This window comes from Pongo abelii, chromosome 16, assembly GCF_028885655.2.
Source record: "Pongo abelii isolate AG06213 chromosome 16, NHGRI_mPonAbe1-v2.0_pri, whole genome shotgun sequence".
Taxonomy (NCBI): domain Eukaryota; kingdom Metazoa; phylum Chordata; class Mammalia; order Primates; family Hominidae; genus Pongo; species Pongo abelii.
This window is the reverse complement of record NC_072001.2, coordinates 96,344,531-96,360,275: the sequence shown is the minus strand read 5'-3', so window position 1 is coordinate 96,360,275 and position 15,745 is coordinate 96,344,531.

Below are 15,745 nucleotides of genomic sequence, written 5' to 3'. Positions count from 1 at the left end.
TCTGCTTTCCTTAGCATTGGCTTCATTCCCAGGCAGGCTCTCTGAGTGTGGTAACAAAGATGACCTCCAGCACCTCCAGGTTGGCTGACCTGGCATAAAAAGATCCTCTTTGCCAAACAATCCACAAAGAGTTCCAGGACTAATTCTTATCGGCCCAGCCAGAGTGATGTGTCTGTCCTAAGTAACCTGCTCAGCTCTGTGTGACATGTCCATCCTGGAAGCCGGGTGGGAGCCCGTATGGTAGACGCACCTGACAGTGATGACTTGAGCATACCCTGAGAATGACCCTGCATGGCAGATGCACCTGAATGTGTGTTTGGGGTGCTAAGGATCCTAAGGAATGGGAGGAGCCAACCCTTATCCATTCCTTAGCTATGAGAAACCTCTGAGTCCCCAGCCTGACACATGGAACGTAAAGGGCCCGTGCAGGGCATTGAGGCCCTTTGTTTTGAGTTAAACGAAGGTTGCCAGGTAGAGGTTGTTAGGGGGAGGGTGCTAGGTGAAAATGCTGTATAAACCACATGCTTTTGGAAGCAGTTGTGGTTCTCCTGCCCAGCCCACCACCACGGGACCACTGTGTATGTAAGGTTCCTGCTAATAAAACCCCATGTCTCATTTGAGGACTCTGGGTCTCTTCTTCAGCCTCCTGAACCTAATGCCTTCCCTAACTGAAGTTAATAGGAGCCCAGCACAACAGAGACTAGCCCCCGGGTCATTTTGACAGGGTAAATGGGAGGTATATTAATTTGCTAGGGCTGCCATAACAAGTACCACAAACTGGGGGACTTAAACAACAGAAATGCATCTTCTCCCAGTCCTGGAGGCCAGAAGCCCAACATCAAGGTGTCCAAAGAGTTGGTTCCTGCTGGAGGTTCTGAGACACAGCCCGTTCCAGGACTCTCTCCTAGCTCCTGAAGGCGCTGACAATCCCGATCCTCCATGTTCTTTCCCTTGCAGTTATTTCATTCCAGTCTCTGCCTCTGCTTCCTTCTCTCTGTGTCTTCTCATGGTCTTGTTAAGGTAACACCAGTCATTGAACTTAGGACCCACCCTAAGCCAGGATGACCTCATCCTAGCTATATCCACAAAGACTTATTTCCAAATAAAGTCACATGCTGAGCTTCCGAGTAGACATGAATTGGGGTGGGGAGGGAGGCATTATTCAACCCGGTATAGGTGGTGAACCAGAAGAAAAATTGAGTATGGATACCAGAAAAAATAGAGTATGGATGCTTGGCAGGCAAAATATAAAGCCAACAGATGTCCACAATACCACATAAGTCACCCATCATCAAATTGTCAAAATCGAAGAGATCTTAAGCAAATCTGTTGTCCTGCTACCTAGTAACAACTGTGTCTAGTTAACTCCACAAGGAAAATCCCATAGGGGACGCAGTTCCACGGCAACCAGGAATCTCTCTTCCATGGGAGTGTTTTTTAGAAGCTGAGCTAAATTTGTAACTGGAATTCTCTTCAAGTTAACTTACTGCCTGCCCCCTGTGCTGACTTCACATATGTCCAAAATACTGAGAGCTCTAGGCCTCCAGGGAATTCGACTTCCAGCCCACAGAGTGCAGCTGCATCTAAAAATGTCAGGATGCTCTGTGAAGGCAAAGTCAACTATTTCTGCGTCTCCAGCCTCAGGAAACCTATCCTATCCTCCTACTTGGCTCAATGGGCCTGTCTTCTCAGAATTATCATCACTAAGACAGTTAGAGATTTTACTTTTTGTTTTTCTCACCTGTAGAAGAAAATTCAAATTTCAGTTCTTAGGGAGAAAAAAATGTAGAAGAATATAAGCCAAACTCTTACCAGCGGTTATCTCTGGAAGGTGAAAAAAAGAGAGTTCCAATGGAGTATAAGTTATGTTTGAAATAAGAAAAATAAATAAAGACACTTTTAAATTAAAAATAGCTCCTATTAGTTCTGTTAAACCCATTAACAGACTTTATGTTGTAGCGCTAACAGCCATTGACATGATACACAGCAAGTAGCAAAATTTCTCCCCTAACAATGACAAAAACAAAATCTAAGCACAACAAAAGCAGTGAAAACAGAGAAGTCCATGTGAAAAAATCCAAGGCAAACCATTTATCATTTCAATTTCCTTAAAGGAGCAATGATTTTCCATTTGATGTAGTGATAATTCCTGGGGACCTGAGACCTTGGACAAGGGTTAAGAGTCCAAGGTGTGAGTCACACTTCCCAGCTGTGCGACTCTAGGCAAGTCACTTTACCCCTATGGGCTGAGTTTCCTCATTTTCTAGAAATATCCCCATGAACTCATTTATATAGTCGTTGTAACAGTCAAATCGATCCACCTATGGGAAGGAGCTCTGAAAACACAATAAACATTATAAGGGATTATTAATAAAATTCGTAATTATTTAAGCATATGTGGCATCCTTCCAGACCCCAATAAAGTACATACACAAAGGTAGTCCTTTTCCTCAAAATGATGGCTTTTGTTTAACCTCAGTACCAAAGGATAAAATCATGCTCCTCAGTCTGAGAACTGTAATCATGCAAGGTTTTACTCTTATTATTTATTTATTGCCTTCAAGCTCCATCCCCTCACTCCCTTTCCCCTCCCCCTGCCTCTGGGCAACCTTCATTCTCTTTAATAGAGTGCTTTTTGCACATATTCCTTAAAAGCTGTATATATTTGTATGGGTGTATCTCTAACCTATGTAAATGGCATAGATAATTCATTTTGCTTCCTAGAGTTCTCACTAACATTGTGTTGTTGAGATCCAGCGATGTTGCTGTTGGCTGGCTGATCTGTTTCCTGTAACTGATGCGTTAAACTTCATGTGCATCCACAGCACTTTGTCAGCCTCATCTCTTAGCTGAGAGAGAACTCCATACTTCTACAAATAACACAGCAAAGAACACCTTTGTTCAAGGATCCAGGTTGATGCAGCCTCTTTGGGTATGCAATACTCAATTCGCTTGCTCTCCAATCCAGTCTCCTCGTAGCAGTGAGGGGAGGCTCCTGGATCTCCCACCACACTTGGCGCTATCCAGCTTTCTAATAAAGATATAGTCTAACAGATGTAAAGTGGTAGCTTGTGGCTGTTTAATTTTCATCTGATTACTAATGATATTAAGCACCTCATCATGTGTTTATTATTTGAGATGGGAGGTTGTTCTGCTAAAAATTGCCTCATTCTATCCTTTTCCCATTTTGTTAGAAGTTACCATCTTTTTTTCCTGTGGATTTGAGGGTTTTCCTGATTAAGACCTTCTCCCATTTCTGTCATCTATTATAAACTTTGTCCAGGGACTGGACCAGAAATCCTTAATATCGATGTAAGCAAATCCACCTCTTTTCTGCCTTATGGTTTGGCTCTTCCTATTAGCACCACCTAGTAAGCAAAACTCATCTTGTGGCTTAAGCTTTCCTGTTGCCCTAAAGATGGAATCCAAGCACCTCACACTGATACACAGGGCCCTTTTAATCTCAACCTTGCCTGCCTCTTTTCTGTTACCAAAGTCCACTCTTCCATCCACAACTCTGCCTTGCATGTGCTGTTGCTGTTTTCACTTTGTTTTCTTTTTTTTTTTTTTTGAGACGGAGTCTCGCTCTGTCACCCAGGCTGGAGTGCAGTGGCGCAATCTTCGCTCACTGCAAGCTCCGCCTCCTGGGTTCACGCCATGCTCCTGCCTCAGCCTCCCAAGTAGCTGGGACTACAGGCGCCCGCCACCACGCCTGGCTAATTTTTTGTGTTTTTAGTAGAGACGGGGTTTCACTGTGTTAGCCAGGATGGTCTTGATCTCCTGACCTCGTGATCTGCCCACCTTGGCCTCCCAGAGTGCTGGGATTACAGGTGTGAGCCACCGCACCCGGTCCTCTCACTTTTAAGATTCCCTTGTTTCTCTTCTTTAGCCGGTAAATGTGAAGATTCTTTCAAGTGTCACTTCGCTTGTGAGTATTTGGGGTCTCTCTTTTTTTTTTTTCTTAGAGTCTTGCTCTGTCACCCAGGCTGGAGTGTAGTGGCTCGATCTTGGCTCACTGCAACCTCCGCCTCCTGGGTTCAAGTGATTCTCCTGCCTCAGCCTCCCAAGTAACTGGGATTCCAGGTGCATACCACCATCCCCGGCTAATTTTTTTAATTTTAGTAGAGACAGGGTTTCACCATGTTGGCCAGGCTGGTCTTGAACTCCTGACCTCAGGTGATCCACCAGCCTTGGCCTCCCAAAGTGCTGGGATTACAAGCATGAGCCACCGTGCCCAGCTTGAGGTGTCTTTTCAACTCAGTACAGCATTGATATTTGCACATTTAACCAATGTGGTTTCCACTTTGGGAGATAAATCCTCATGGCCCACAACATGTTACTGTTATTATATCACTAAGTAGTGCCTAGTTAGAAGAAGAGATACTCACCTGTTCATGTTACAGGTGCAGAAGCTGAGCCTTCATCAATGCCAAACAGTGCCAGACACAAGTTAGAGGCGGCAAAACATTTTGTTCAGTCTACTGCCTTAGAGGAAAGAGACTCCAATATAACTGAGTTCAAATCCAGCTAGGACAAAGGTATGGAGGTTTCTAAAGGGAGAACAGAGAGGGAACTAAAAGGGATTATGGGGAAGTGAAAAGGAAGGAATAAAAAAAAAAGAGACTAGAGGGGCTATGGGGAAATGGAAAATTACATAAAGGGGGATGGGTGGAAAATTACTAAAAATTATTTGGCAAGACAACAGTCTCTGTTGGGCAATAGAGATTCTGCAGTTTGACAGCACTGCAATTTTTTGAGCCCAAACTCAGCACAAGGCTGGGGTCAGCAGCCCTCAGAGTCACGGCGAGTGTAGGTGGAAGCCAGGTTACAGTTTAGTCAAGCCTCCCAGTGTGGCGTTCAGGCAAGAGCTTTGTGCCACGTGGGACGTGGTTAGGTAACCTGCATGTAGCTGAACGATCGACCAGTGTCAAAGCCTAGGTTTAAACACAAGTCTGCCTGACCGCAATGTCCGAAGTCAACCCCTGTGTTATTTAGGTCGGCATTTGTAATGTTGCTGAGGTGTGGCGTGAGCCCCATGGAAGGCTTGTGAGCGAGAGGGAGTCACTTCACTAGTGAGGCTGCCCCACTGCCCTCAGCTTCATGGTTACCTCTGGTCCTGAGGTAACAGGAACTCTTGTGAAGAAGAGCACTTTGTAGAAATTTGCCAATTGAGACTCCAAAAAAAAAAGCCTGGTGAAATAGGTGAGTGATTACTTTGAGATGGAAGAATACGCGAGAACTGCTTGCTTCTTAATGGGAATGTAATTTAGGAAAAAGGCAAAACATTTATTTCACAAACATGGAAACTTTCGTAAGTTTCTGGAAGTTTCTGGAAGTCCTCTCAACCTTCACCATCCTGAGATACTGTAAACTCTTTGAATAGGTTTTGGCAAAAAAGAAAGAAAAGAAAGTGTCATTTTTTCCATATGAACATTAGCCCTGAGACACTTCATTGCAAGGCACACTTTCAGCAAAAAGAGACATTAGCAACACTCCTCTCTGTGGCAGAGAACAACAGGTTGTAAAACTTAAGTCCCCCTCAGAGTCTAATTTAGATAATTATAGTTTGCCTCCTAGGACTCTCCCCCAGGATCCAGCTGGCTTTGGCTGTCATCATTACTGCTATTCTTCTAAATTACTGGGCAGGGCAGGATGACGAGGCTGTGCCTGACGCAGGGAGAGCCTAGGAGGAAAGGTGTTCCTCCATCAGCGGCTCGTCCCTGTCTGACAAAAACCATTATTTTGTACAGAGCACAACGCACCCACACTCGGTGTAACGTAAGCAGAAAAGTCGGCAAGGGTTTTATGTGGGTTTTCCTGTCGGTCAGCTTTTCCAAAATGAGACAGACCTCTTGCACTCTCCTGGAACCTTACATGCTCCTTCGCAATAGACCTGGTTCAGGAACACCAGCTGAGCTGACTCGGAAGCCACATCACATAGAAGCTAAGAACACCTTGTCAAAGCCCGACTGTGTGGGTTCCTATCCTGGTTCTCCCACTCTGGGGTGTGTGATGTGGACTGAACTCTTCTCCCTCCGTGTGCCACAGAGTCCTCGTCTGTGACATGGGGATAACAGCAATGCCTTCCTCACGGGAGTCATGAGGAGCAACTGAATTCACCGCACACAGAGGAGAGCCTGGCCCATTGCAAACACGCTCCACAGCGTCTGCTCCTACCAGTCCCTCAGAATCAGGTCATGAGTCTCTCTGAGCCGGGCTGCGGCCAACGGTGTGCAGTTATCACAAATAATGACAGCAGCAGGTACACGTAGGCTGCTGTGAACACGTGAGATGTTATGAACAGTCAGCAAGTCCCTGGGATGTGGAGAAAAGACTTGGCCGCAGGATCCAGAAAAGGATGTGTCCCATGCCTGTAACGGTCTCAGGCCACATGCCTCCCCCTTTTGTGCCTCCATTTCCCCATCTGAAAAATGTTCCAATTGAAATACATCATTTCTTAACTCTCACACTTCCATCCTAAGACTTCTTTCCAACCACTGGCTGGGCCTGGCTGAGATGTCCTTACAGTCAGCTTTATAGTCATCCCAACGTGTGCTATTGGTATCTAGGTTGGAAATAAATCGCCTGGAATAAAGACTTGATTGTGAAACCTAGGAAGGAGCCACTGAGAGACCTCCCAGAGTGTTGCTGAGATTCGAGACAGGACGAGGAGGAAGGGAGTGGATTCCTCAGGCTGTCTGACAACAGACAGAGAGAGGAAAAGCGTGTGCCAGAATGCTTTTCATATATCAAGAGCAGAAGGGGCCATTCAGAGACCCCCTCGGGGACCTGACATCATCCTTGCCATAACCCCAGGTGGCTGCAAAATACCGAGTCTTTTGGTCTCTTAGAGATAGACAGGCTGAGGGGCCACTCAAGAGCACATTTCCGATCTATTTGTCCTCAGCTCTGGAAGACTCAATGCTGTTGTCTCTGCTGGATCCCATGACAACCAGATTAGACAACCAATCTAACTGTAAGTGAAATTTACTCATTATGGGATTCTGCCCAGCCTTCCTTGGATGGGAGTTGCAGCCTGATAGCAAAAAGAAATGAACTAGACCTGAGAAGGACAGGGCCAAGGCCAAGATGAACCCGGGGAGCCGGCGTCCAAGTTGGAAGAGGAAGGTGTGCGTACTTTGAGTTCAAGGGCGGGCGTCCAAGGCTGCCCAGATTCCACACGCATCTGCACCCTGCCTTTCAGTTAACACAGCAGACAGACTGAGGCAAACACCTCCAGGCAGTACCCTCCAGCATAGAGAGGAGCCTCCTTACAATGGGAATGGGTAGCTCCGAGCCCCTGCTGTCTGGGGCAGGAGCTCTGGGCACAAGAGCCATCAAGACCTGCACAACCACAGAGAGAAGCCACCAGACCCCCATCGCCACCCCGCAGGCAGTGTGGGGGCTGCGCCTAGTGCTGCCTCAGCCGGATCTCCTCTGCCCCACTCGGGGCAAGAAGAGAACCCACAGGCATGGGAGGAGAGGGCTGCAGACACACCCCTCCCAACACCAGACTCAGCTCAGTGCCCTCTGGCACCTAGAAAAGTGCCCAACATACACTGGCCATGCAGCAAACAGTGGCAAGGAAGGGCAGATTCCAACATCCTGGTCCTCTGCGTGGTCTTGGACAACAGGCTTTACCTCTCTGAGTCTCAGTCCCTGCTCTAAAAACTGTCGTGATGATGATAATGTCTGCCTGAGCGTAAGAAGAGATAGAATGGGAAATGCATGGAAAACCACTCAGGCGACTGGAAACACTCCACAAAGGCAAAGGATTAAAGATTAAAAAACTGTCTCCTCCACATGCGAACCTGAGGACCTTAAGTTAAAGGAAATAAGCCAAGCACAGAAACACAAACACCACGTGATCTCACTTACATGTGGAATCTAAAAAGCTGAAGGCATGAAAGTACAGAGCAGGATGGTGGTTACCAGGGGCTGGGGGGAGAGAGAGGTTGGAGAGATGTTGGTTAAAGGGTACAAAATTTCTATTAGGAGCAAAAAGTTCAAGAGTTCTATTGCACAACATGGTGACTATATTAATAACAACGTATTTTACTCCTGAAAATTGCTAAGAGAGTAGATATTAAGTCTCACAACAAAAATATGATGTGCATGTGAGGTAATGCCTATCTTAATTAGCTCAGTGGAGCCATTCCACAATGTATACATATTTTAAAGCAACATGTATGCAATAAATATATACAATTTTTTGTCAACTAAAATATTTTTTAAAAAAGAAAATTATCTCCTCATTCCTCTCAAATATGCCCAGATAATATTTTGTGGCCAAACAAGGAAAATTCTGTTTCCTCACTTTCATCTATTAAACTGACCACAATCTGGGCTCATCATCATCATCATCATCATGATTATTATTATTATTATTATTATTATTGGAGACAGAATCTCACTCTGTTGCCCAGGCTGGAATGCAGTGGTGCTATCTCGGCTCACTGCAACCTCTGCCTTCCAGGTTCAAGCAATTCTCGTGCCTCAGCCTCCTGAGTAGCTGGGATTACAGGCTCCCACAACTACACCTGACTAATTTGGCTAATTTTTTATATTTTAGTAGAGACAGGGTTTCACCATGTTGCCCAGGCTGGTCTCAAACTCCGGACCTCCGGTGATCCACCCACCTCAGCCTCCCAAAGGGCTGGGATTACAGGCGTTAGCCACTGCACCTGGCCTGGGCTAATAATTAACATACACACACCTCAGACAAACATGCACTCAGACACACACACACACACACACACACATTCTCTCTCTCTCCCACTCTTTCTATCTCTTTGCCACCTCGCTCTGGCTGCTCCCCAGGATTCTATCGCAGTCAATGGCACCAGCATCCATTTGGTCCACGAGGCAGCACCCAGGGGGTCATGACTGACACTGTTTCCCACTCCCTGCCCCAATTTCAAATCCTGAGTCCAGTCTACCCCCTGCAGGGCTCCCCAACCCCTTCTCCCACCCTGGCCTTGGACTCCATCCTCTTGCCTGGAGTATTCCAGTTGCCTCCAAGCAGGCCCTGGCATCTGCTCCTGCCTGGCACCTCCATTCTCCCAGCTCTGATCGGGGTGATCTTTCTGGATGGCACCTCTGACCCTGTCACTTCTTCAAGGTCCTCCTGCCATTCAGCATCAAGAAGGGCCTGGCCAACTTGGCCCCCCCACCCTTCCTCCTGGGCCCCTTCCCCAAATACTGCCCCCTCTGCTTTCCTGACTCTGTGGAATGAGCCTTTGTTCAGACCTTCAAAGACACAGGCTCCTCTTGCCTCAGGGGTTTGCAGACACTCTCCTCTGCCAGGAACCCGCTGGTCCTCCCTCCTCCACCTGGGAAGCCTTATTCTTCCCTCTGATTTCCATGCAAATGTTTTCCCCCCGGGGGATCTTTCTCTAACCACAGCCCTATCCCCACCCCATATTTGCCCAACCCTGGGGAGGAACCGCTCTTTTAGCCCCCTTTGGCATTTACCCACAGTTTTTAATTATACATTTGGGTGATTTTTCTTACCTAGGTCTCCACCCCCAGATGAAAACTCCGGGAGCCGGAACTGCCTCAATTCTCTTCACCTCTGTAACTTAGAGCGCGGCCGGGCACTTGCTAGGCAATGACGGCTGCAGTAACCCCTTGGAAATCAAAACCTTTTTATTGTTATTTTATCCTTTTTAAAAACTCTGCCTATAAATAATTGTATCTGATGTGAAACGGCCTTCGAGGAACTAAGGCTGCTTGCCATGGATCTGAGGAGACGGTTCTCAAACACGGCAGCATGGTACAGCAACAGGAAGCTTTCAAAAAACACCAAAGCCCAACTCCCATCCCCAGACAGTTTGTTTTAAATGGTTTAAGTGGGATCGGGCCCTATATATTTTTAAAAATTACCCCCCACTGACTCTACTGTGCAGCCAGGATGGAGAGCCATGGGCCTTGGGGGTGCAGTCTGGGTCCACCTCCGGCCCAGCAGTCAGGAAGCAATGATGCCTTTGATCTGGGAAGCCCATCTGCCTTGAAGAAGCCAAACCACTAGATGAGAGGAGGAGAAATAGGGTCTACCCCCAAATAAGGGACAAATAAGATCCAGGCTACCTGTCAGGGTTCTTACCAAGCAATGGAGAAAGGACAGAAAGCAGAAAGCCTAGACCTGTGGCCATCAGCAGCCTCTGGGGGTCCCAGGGAAGACCACCGCACATTCACGGGCCTCAGGCTCACCAGAACAGGCCCAGGGCAGCAAGAACAAGTACAGCACCCCTGCCCAGCAAGGTGGTCTTTTAACGCTGGGAACCACCCAGCGTTAAAAGAAAAACTTTAGATAAATTAAATTTAACAGAGTTTAATTGAGCAAAGAACGGTTGAGATATAGGCAGCCCCGGACCCAGAGTAGGTTCAGAGACTCTGGCGCTGCCACATGGTCGGAAAGAGTTTACGGACAGAAAAAGGAAAGTTTCACGCAGCAGATGGAAGTAAGGTATAGAAACAGCTGGATTGGTTACAGCTCGGCGTTGGCCTTACGTGAACACGGCTTGAACAGTTGGCCACCTGCAATTGGCCGAACTTTGTGATTGGTACAAGGGTAAGTTACAGCCTGTTTACATGTTCAGTGAGGTTACAGCTCACCATAAATGGAGAAACCTTTAGGCTGAACTAAAATATGTAAGAAGGCAGCTTTAGACTAAACTTTACACCAGTGTACCCCTGCTTTGGCTTAAGCCCAGGATGTATCTAACATGTCAGCCTGAAATTCCTCAGGGCCTTGGGACTGCTGAATCTGGGGGAAGCAGAGACTAATGACAGCCAGAGAAATTCCTCTCTAATTTTCAAGACCCATCTAGAGTTTGGTGCTTAGAAAGCAAACTCTTCTTTAGCGGACATCTGAAATAGTCAGAGGTGCTATTGACGAGTCTGCCTCCCCACCCTCCTGGCAGCATGGCTTCTGAACTCAACTCATGGGTCTATTGTTCTTGTGCATGGGTGTTTGGTTCCAGTTTTGAAAGTTGGTTCTGTGCTCCAAGGACAGGACAAGATTAACAACTCGAAAAGATCATGGCCGTCTCCTCTTCGGCCCAGAAGGGCCAGCATCTCCTTGGCAATCAGCCAGCCTGACAGTGTCCTTCCCAATGATGGGAAAGCACTGGTACCTTCCCAATGATGGGAAAGCAACGGAGCAGTCAAGGCTCCATCAGGAGGGACAGCAAACCCAAGGAGGCTCCAGAGGCTGCACAACAGGGCTGCTAGAAGCTCGTACCCCATAGCCCGCCTCAATGGGTCAGATTTGCAACAAAACCGTGTCGCCCTCACCCACACCAGGCATCAGCCACCAGGCACTTGGCGCTCAGACCTGGGGAGAAATCTGTAATAAAGCAGGGTTGCTTTCTGGATAGAGTGGAGAGTGGGAAGCCAGCCAGGACCCAAGCAAAGAAACTGGGGGCAGAAGGACACAGCAAAGAATTGTCGCTAGGGAACTGTATTCCTCACGAAGCCGACAGTCCAGGCAGGGGGAGGCAGGCCAGGGAGGCTGCACTCCAAGAGTCTGAGGGCCTCGCTTAGTTGCCACTTCCACACTAAGATGAAGATGGCGTTCAAAATGGCGGAGGGGGCCAAGGCTGGGGGCACTGAGCAAGCCACATGCCCAGCCGGATGGGGCAGAACAAACTGACAAAAATGGCCTTGGCCTGTCAGAAACTACTTCCAAGAGTCACCTTGGATGGGAAATGTTCAAAATGACAGCATTAGGCTGGCAAGCCCCACCCTGAGTCTCCAAACTAGGTCCAGTGTGCCTGCTCCAAACTCTCAGAGCCTACGATTCATTCCCCATGAACACTTACTGCCGTCAGTCATTACACTTTTATTTTGTGATGATTTGCTCAGTGTCTATCTCTAAGCTCTGTGAAGTCAGGTCCTGCCTGGTTTCACCGGTATTGTGTCCCCAGAGCCGAGCACACCATCTGGGCTGAGCAGGTGTGAAACACGTATTTGTTGAGTGAATGAATATTCTCTCCACCTCATAGATGTGGATACTAAGATTCCACTGCTAGTGCACAACAGAGGAATACGCAAACCCAGATTTAATACACTTCTGAACCAGCGGTTCTCAAACTTCCGCTACAACAGAATCACCCAAAGGGATTGTTAAAATCACAGAGTTTTGGGCCTCAGCTCCAGAGTTTCTGTTGCAGTAGGTCTGGGGAGAGGCCAGAGAATGAAGAATTTGTGCTTCTGTCAAGTTCAGCCAGATGATGCTGATGTTGCAGGCAGGTCCAGTCTGGGGACTGTCCAGGCTCCTCGTCTCTAAGCACCTCCCCCCAGCTGGGTGCATTTGGTGGCGAATTAAAGTCAAGGTGAATTCACCCTTGATTCACAACTGTCGTTTGTTTATTTGTTTGTTTTTGAGTGTTTACTCAAGGCTTATATTCACGTCATTAGAATCTGGTGTACCTCCTGGACTGTGAGGACCTCCTTCCTCCCCACCATCCTGATGACAGAGCAAGCTGCAGCAAAGCTGAGTCTCCCCAGGGGGCTGGCCAAGGCTCCAAATGAATTGGCAGCCCAGAGGCAAAGGGGTCTGGGAGACCCTCTCCAATTCCAGCACAGCTGACTCATGTCCATAAAAAAGAGAAACATGAAATTCTGCCTAGAGAGAAATGGGCAGGCCGCAGTGCCCACCACAGCCCTGGAGATTTCTAGAACGCTCCCAGAGCCACACTTTCAGATACCCCACAGTCCACCTAACATCCCCCTTTCTCCACTCTCTTCCTCCCTTCAGAGCATTTCAACAAACTCACAAACAAACCTCCACATAGCTGTAAACTCACATTTGGGTGTGAGAACAAAAGATACAGATGTTGCATCATATACAGCTGGTTCCATTCAAATGATAAATACTTCAGCCTGTGAGTTCTATTTCTATTTTGAGTCCCAATCCACAGATAAGACACTTATACTGACTTCCTTTATCAGGAACAGTGGCCATAAAAAATATAACTCCCTGACTTCCAAAATGGTTGAACTGTGATTCCTCAGAACCTAAAAACAGAAATATCATTTGACCCAACAATCCCATTACTGGGTTTATACCCAAAGGAATATAATATATCGTAAAGGCACATGCACTCATGTGTTCATGGCAGCACTATTCACAATCACAAGGACATGGAATCAATCTAAATGTCCATCAATAGTAGACTGGATAAAGAAAATGTGGTACATATACATCATGGAATACTACGCAGCCATAAAAAAAAGAACGAGATCATGTCCTTTGCAGGAACATGGATGGAGCTGGAGGCCATTAACCTTAGCAAACGAACGCAGAAACAGAAAACCAAATACCACACATTCTCCCTTATAAGTGGGAGCTAAATGATGAGAACACATGGACACATAGAGGGGAACAACACACATTTTGGCCTATTGGAGGGTGGAGGGCGGGGGGAGGGAGAGGATCAGGAAAAATAACAAATGGGTACTACGCTTAATACTTGGGCGATGAAATAATCTGTACAACAAACTCCCATAATACAAGTTTACCTATGTAACAAACCTGCACACGTACCCCGAACTTAAAATAAAAGTTAAATAAAATATATACATATGTAACTCCCTAGTAAATGGCTCATTTCAGGGTTAAGATCCCATGTCAGAGGTGTTACATGTAAAAGCAGTTCCATGCGGGGGAGGGGGAGAGAAATCTGAAACATTTTAAACAAAAACCATCAGGTAGAGCAGGATTGGAGAGTTGGAGGAGATGCCCAGAGTAAGTTTTTTTGTGTTTTTGTTTTGTTTTGTTTTTTGGGGGGACAGAGTCTCGCTCTGTCGCCCAGGCTGGAGTGCAGTGGCGCGATCTAGGCTCACTGCAACTTCCACCTCTAAGGTTCAAGCGATTCTCCTGCCTCAGCCTCCCAAGCAGCTGGAACTATAGGCTCCCGCCACCACGCCTGGCTAATTTTTTGTAGTTTTAGTAGAGACGGGGTTTCACAGTATTAGCCAGGATGGTCTCGATCTCCTGACCTCGTGATCCGCCACCTCGGCCTCCCAGAGTGCTGGGATTACAGGCGTGAGCCACGGTAAGTGTTTTTTCAGCTCATTACTAGCCAACGCTAAGATGACCTACAACGCTCATTCACGTGCATTTCACACACTGGAATTTTGGAAAGAATTATGCTGTGACTGAGGTTTATCCCAGCACAATTAGGGAAGTAAGCATTTGTGTCTATTGTTCTAACTGTTAATTAACTGTGTCAACAACATTGTAGAGAAAATGTTTTAAAGCCTCTTAAGAGGACAAAGAGTTTTTAAGCATCCCTGAGTACTTTAGGAATACCCAAGGATTTAAATTGACAATGATAAACCATCACTAATTACAGTCATTCTTAACTGATTCTCACCAAGGATCTCTTTATTAGATAACACTTGTTAACCCGGTTTCAACTACAGCATGTACTTAAGGAAGATTAAATTCAATTTAATTCAAATCTGCGCTTGCCGAGTTTCCTAGAACACGTCAAGTAATGAGACTGATTACCCTGAAATATGCTATTCTTCAAATTGGCCCTTTCCCATTGACTCAAAATGGTCAGATTTGAGTCTGCGTCCAAAACTTGTAAACACAAAAATACAACTTTATAATACATTGTATTACAATTGCTAGGATGTCCCAAAGCAAGGACCACAGTCGCACCTTTGTATCCCCAGCACCTAGCACAAGGCTCATCCCAGTACATGTTTGCAGAAAGAATTTGCAAAGACTCACAGAAACCACACAACCTCAACAATGAGTCGTTCCAGAGGAAGAAAGGAGAGGAAGTCACGTTGTCAGTTTTTGAAAACAGGACTCGCTTTCTTTCACTGCATGTTTCCGATGAGCAGACCCTGACTTGAGATTTTTAGTTGCTTTATCTTACTCAAGTCTCAGGACAATGAGGAACGTTCTCCCGCGCAACTATTTCGCAAATGCAGGCAAAGGCAACAAGGCTGTTACGTGGGGAGGATCTGTCCAGATCCACGTGAGTTCCCCCGACCAATGGGCTCCAAGATTTCATGCAGCTCCAGCCCACACTGAGCCTGGGTCCACACATCCTGGGGCCTGGGACCTTGGCAGTGGTTTTGACCGTTTCAGAAATTAAAAGACAGGAGAAGGATTACAGTGACCAACGGTGAGGAAGAAGGGAGGGGCAGGTCAGGGAACGAGAGTAAAGAGGAAGACGGAGGAGAGCTTTGTGTGAAACGCACCAAGGATTGCCTCATTTTGTCTCCTTTGTGTCATCAAAGCAGTTTGGCCACGCAGAATAACTGCCCTGAACAAACGCACATGAGTCCTGTTCACCTGTCATCGTGATCTTTCAGTGAATTAGCTGAGTAGTAATAAGTACACCAAGATGTTTAACCCATTGTAGTTAGTAACATTATTGTTGTTTAAAGTATTGTTCTTTACTTAGAATCAAGTAGATTTTGAAATGAGAACAGGAAAATGTAATCAGATTTTGCAAGGATTGTTCCAATAAAATGAAATTGGTAAAAGAACTACAGCTTAAGAAAGCAGGTCACAATTTTTAGAAGACATAAAAATCTCAGAGGAGAAAATTCTAACTTTTTTTTTTTTGAGACAGGGTCACACTGCGTTGTGCAGGCTATAGGGCAGTAGTTCAATCTCAGCTGGCTTCAGACTCAAACGCCTGGGCTCAAGCGATCCTCCCACCTCAGCCTTCTGAGTAGCTAGGACTACCAGTGCTTGCCACCACACCTGGCT